The following is a 6,050-nucleotide window of genomic DNA, read 5'->3' on the forward strand; positions in this document are numbered from 1 at the left end:
CTGATTAACCGTCCGCCGGACGGTATCGGCCTGCCAGTTAGAACAAACTTTTGACAGTTCCGAACAACTGACAGGCCGATACCGTCCGGCGGACTTAGGGGTCACAAAATCGTGCGTATTTTAGAAAACCGGTTTTTCGGTTTTTGTGAAACAACAAAACCGGGTTTCCAGTTTTTTCGGTGATTTCGATTTTACGTTCACAACGAGAGCAATAGATGGTACCTCAGTGGCCTCCGAGCGGTACATACTAGCGGCTTTTCGACACTCTCAATACCGCCTAGTATTAGTTGTAATAAGATAAGATAAGATAATATTTATTCATTAAAACTTATGCTAATTTGATTTATACAATGGTAATTATATACAATTTATACTGTAGTAAAAGTTTATTGATAAGGTAGATACAAATAATAAAAATGAAAATAAACTAACTTATCTATAAAATAAAACTAAATTAAAACTAAAAACTAATACTAAATAAAATAAGATAAAATTAAAATATATCTAAGTAATTGGGCCCCTTTGGCATGGTGCCGAGGACGCTGGCAGCATTTCCCCGCTGTATTGCTAAGCTAATACGTTGAGCGAGAAAGCTGCCAGCTCTTCGGTCACCAGTGAAGTCTATAATCCTTTATATTTATACTTAAATACTAGTAATTCATGGATTCAGGTTAAGATAGGTACAGATCAATTTAACAATATTAATACCGATACAAATGTGTATTTTCTAAACTCTAATGGAAATTTTAACAATACCTAAACTAAGTAAACATTTACTTGTATCTTAGGTATGCACGTTTTGTAGGTCAGTGTATAAGTGGGGAAGTGCTTACCAAACAAGATGATTATTTATTTATAATAACAATAAACTATAGTATCGTATAGTATCGTTTATTGCAAACCATGGTATAATACAATAGATGTTACAATGGAAATGGGTCGCATGGCACCCTGGTAGGGTATGGCATGTGGGATAGATAGCTAGGAAGAGAGAGAATTACCTAAATATACAGAGTATAATATCGAACTATCAACAGGAGCACTCTTGGACAACTCCACCTTCCGCCTCTCCGTCGCTCTCCGCCTGGGAGTGAACTGTGATGCCCCACATCGCTGTCGCTGCGGTGACCCAGTGGACCGATCGGGCCACCATGGTCTATCCTGCGGCAGAAGCGCTGGGCGTGCCCCCCGCCATGCCAGCCTTAATGATGTCATCCGTCGGGCCTTAGCCAGTGCGGGCGCACCGGCCGTTTTAGAACCTACCGGCCTCGCCCGCGATGACAGTAAAAGACCCGACGGTATGACCCTAGTGCCGTGGAAGATGGGACGGCCGCTGGTTTGGGACGCAACCTGTGCCGATACCCTAGCGCTGTCCCATCTCCACGGCACTGCAGTGAAGGCTGGCTCGGCTGCCAATTCGGCCGAGCTTCTCAAGCGGCGCAAGTATGCAATCATAAATAGTGGTTGCATATTTGAGCCGTTTGGGGTTGAGACTATGGGGCCATGGGGGGAAAGCGCCCACAGAGTTTTCAGCGAAATTAGCCGCAGGTTAATTGAGTTGACGCGTGACCAGAGGGCTGGGTCATATCTAGCGCAGCGGATCAGCATTGCCATACAACGTGGCAATGCTGCCAGCCTTCTGGGCACGCTGCCAATAGACGGCGATTTGGGGCAAATTTTCTATTTATAGTTTATTTTTAAGCTTAGTTTTTAATTTTAGTTCGTATATTTAATTTTAAGGCTTTTTATTGTTTAAAAAGAGTATTTGGCTGTATTTAAAATAAATATATATCGAACTTATCGAAGAAAATTGGCTAAAAAAGGCATCTAAGTAATTAAGTGATCAAAGTTTTGTACGCAGCATTAAAATGAGTGCTGTGTCGAATGTCAAGCCTATGTACAGTCAAAGAGTTTAATTTCCATGCCATTTCGTACCTTGTCCCAGTGACTATCAATATGAAAGTCACTATAGGGTCCTCATCCTATAGTCACTGTGACAAGGTACGAGGTACTTACTGAAATTAAATTCCTTGACGTAGGTAGTCGTCATCAGATATATTTCAGCGTCCAAGGTGCTCAAAAATATCTAAAAACTCGTAACCTCAACGGGTTGGAAGAGGAAGTCTCGCGCACCTGGCGGTTTGTCAAGATGTCAAGCTAGCACGACATTCGTAGTTCCATAATAAACATTTTATAAAAATTAAACACTAATCTTAAAAAGTAAAGATAAATTTACCATAGGTACTTAAAGAGAATAAATTAAAAGCTCTCGAAAGATACGCCACAAGCCAAAGCCAACCTACCTAACTCGCCTTAGTACGGTAATCCACTTCTCCAATTCCTTTGTCCTATGTGTATTTGCATCTCACATTTTGCTTAGCGAGAGAATGAGACGCAATGCACATTGGATCAAGAAATTGGACAGGTGGAATACCACCCTTAGCTTTTACCTCCCAGAAAGCTTATTTTCAAAGGGTGTAAGTGAGTTAGTTTTTCTATCGATTATAGACCTTTTCTATACGGCTATTCCCACATCTTGCCGCGTTCTCGCTTGAAACTGTCCAATGTAAAATGACCTATGGTTACAACATCGGTGTACCGTGAGCTAAAAATCTGTTATACTGGTCAGTTTGAACCCAAAGTGGAGTGAATGTGACTAACATCAGTGCTGGCTGGCTGGGTAGCGGAGGGCGCATGCGCGAAGACTTTGACACCAGCGATGTCGTTTTAATAGCATACAGAACACAAGTGAATCCAGAAGCTGGGTATCCAATAAACACATACTGAATGTTGAGTTTATTTAAAATGTCTAATGAGAATACTAGCTCTAAGGGGTCATCCATTAATTACATCACACGTTTAGGGGGAGGGAGGGGGTCAAGAAAATGTGACATATTGTGACATGGGGGAGGGGGGAGACACAAACTTTGTGACGTCACTTTAACTTCATCAGTAACCGGAAATTTATTTAAAATTATTTTATTCGCTGTACATTTAAATAACAAGTTTTTAAAACGATAATCGTTTTTATTCGTTTAATTTTCTTTCCTAAGCAGTTTTGGGTCATAAAATTACTAATATTTATATCGTCAAAAATATTTTGATAAAATATTAATAATACTTAGGTACTTACTTAATTCGATTTGGCGATTTCGTAGAAAAAATGTGACGTCACACTAGGGGGGAGGGGCTTGCCAAATGTGACCAAGTGTGACAAGGAGGGGGGGAGGGGTCAAAAAACCTAGAAATTCGTGTGAAGTAATTAATGGATGACCCCTAAGAAAAATAAATGCCACGGGCGACAACGCGGACCCCTATTCCATTAGGGCTTCTTTTTTTTGTTGTCTATCTTTTTAAGTTGTGGGCCCTCGCATCCGTACGGGCGGCCCACAACTCTTATTCGAGTTAAACCAAGAAAAGTCCGCAACGACTTCGACTTCGCATTTAAGGGCCCACTGATTCACAGTCCGCCGGACGGTTTCGGCCTGTTGGTTCTACGAAACTGTCAGAATTTTGTTCTAGCTGACAGGCCCCTTTATCTGGGCCTCGTCTCTGTGCTTGTCTCGACTGGCCGCGGCCAGAGTGGAGTCGCAGGAGCGGAACCTTTGCGTCAGGTTGGAGGTGTAAACTAAACCAGCCTATTATCCAGTCCATGCCCACGCTTGCTATCCTCACAGTGACAAAAAGCCAGCTAAGGATTTAAGGGCCTACCGCAAACTACGTTCGACGTGTTCTCTCCCTTTCACACTTACGTACGAATATACAAGTGCTACAGAGAGGCAACATGTCGAACGTGGTTCGCGGTAGGCCCTCGTAAGGCCATGCTAAGCTGGTTACCAGAGATCTGACGCACGCGCCCTCCACCAATCGGAACACAGCGCCCCAGCATCTTTTGTCAGTTCGCCGGAAACCTCCCCGCAAGCCTGTGCCGTGGCTTTCCGTACAACGTAACAAAACTTCATCTTCATTTCACATCCGAGGTATGTAGGTTGTACCTTTCCTTATCATTAAAAAAAAAACACCGTACCTATACTTATAATTTAAGGTTTAATGGGAAAGGATGGGATTTAATTTGCATTAATTGCTTAAGCTATTTTCTGCATAAGTGCGGGGCTATTCAGTCATTATGTCTTTAATGAAGTGTGCCGAACCGGCTGCTGTAGAAAATCTCAGGAACAAGGATTTAGCAAGTGTAATTAATATATAAAGCTTATTACGTACATGTTCTAGAATTTTATTTTATTTCCTATTTGAGTGGTTGTATCAAATAGTTTTTTCACAACCCTTTAGGAAAGGCTAAGAGAGCAGAATTCCTTGAAAACAGGGAGCAAAGTGGGATTTTATACTCTAGTCTAGAGTATAACGTTATATTACTCTTGGTATGCAAATTTTAAGTAGAGTCGTTTCTTTTCGTTAAGCTTTAGTTACACTATAGGAGTTTAAGTTAAGCTCGGATTTTGAATGATCAATAAATATTTACAGTCATTAATTTGGATGAATTTAATTTACAGTCTTTTACAATAAGTTTAAATTGGAAATCTGGAATCCCATGAGAATATTTAAAACTGTGCAAATCAGATTGCAATCGTCAAAACAAACACTTTCAAAATAGGGAAAACAAATGTATTCTAACAATAAAACTAAAATGTATCTACTTTGTAACGGTTAATTACCATTTGTTTACATAGTTTCAACAATCAACTATTTGATCTATATCCACCGTTTTTATTTTATTTGGTGTTATTGTAACAACCATAACATTTGAAAACCTTGTTTCTATACAATGCTAAAAACTTGGCCAACGATGTAATAAACATGTAATGTAGCAAACTGGGCCGATTCAGATCTATAAAGTTGTTATCGTTTAGAACTGGTTTCGATACGACCTCAAAATCCGTCTTGGAGAATTGCTCGAATCTCACGTACGTCTTTACCAATTATCTTTTAAGCGATCTTCAAGTTCGAATCAAAATATTCAAAATAAAATCAAAACCATAACAAATGGTGAAGTCTGAATCTGGCCCAGGGGCATTGTCGTTGCCTGAAAGTTAGTTAATATCCTTTATTGCATTAGTTAAAACTTTTACAAATAAAAACTTAGTCGAATAATCTACTGTGTAACCGCGTTAAACTGTTTAATAGTTGTTATCCAGCTTTGTGTTAGTCTGTTAGTATGAATTGGTGTCATTTTGATACTATAGTTATACTATATACTTAAGGGTGGTGGTACGAGTACTTGGGTGGAGCCATTAAAGGTGACAGTGGGTGTCATCTATTGGACATAGAGCACGAGTACCACCACCTTATAAGCCTTAAACTTTTTTAAAGTCAGTAATTTATTTTTCACGTCACCTATTCGGAAAGGGCTTTTTCTTCCCTGATAGGAAAGATCATTGTACTTTACTTCCCTCGTAGGAGGGATCAAAGTGGCCCTTTAGAACCCCTCGCTACTCTCGGGATTTTATTATAGAATCCTTCGCTTCATTCAATATACGTCCTCGCAGTAAATATGTAATTTTGCTCCCTAGTGACACAATCTACTGTTTTAATAACAAAACTTCTGTGAGACACAGACATATTAAATATATTAAAAACGGGTCACTCACGTATTTTAAGTCGAAAAACGCTCGACATGTTTCACTCCGTACCGAGGAGTGTCATCAGGAGCTTGCGGAGTGAAACATGTCGAGCGTTTTTCGACTTAAAATACGTGAGTGACCCGTTCTTAATATATTGAATACAATCTACTGTTTGTGTAGAGTGCGAGCGGGCGTGGCACGCCTGCACCGGCGCGACGAGCCGAGCCAACATATTCTCCGCGGTCAACAACTTCTTCGCTGATTCGCCGCTGGTGAATCAGCTCAAGGGCATCATGGTGAGTCCCTGTAGTTCCATGGTGAGTCCCTGTAGTAGTGTACAGCGTGCGAGCGTGGCTCCTGCTCCGACGAGCCGAGCAAACATATTCTCCGCGGTCAACAACTTCTTCGCTGATTCGCCGCTGGTGAATCAGCTCAAGGGCATCATGGTGAGTCCCTGTAGTTCCATGGTGA

This window comes from Cydia fagiglandana, chromosome 20 (genome assembly GCF_963556715.1).
Source record: "Cydia fagiglandana chromosome 20, ilCydFagi1.1, whole genome shotgun sequence".
NCBI lineage: Eukaryota > Metazoa > Arthropoda > Insecta > Lepidoptera > Tortricidae > Cydia > Cydia fagiglandana.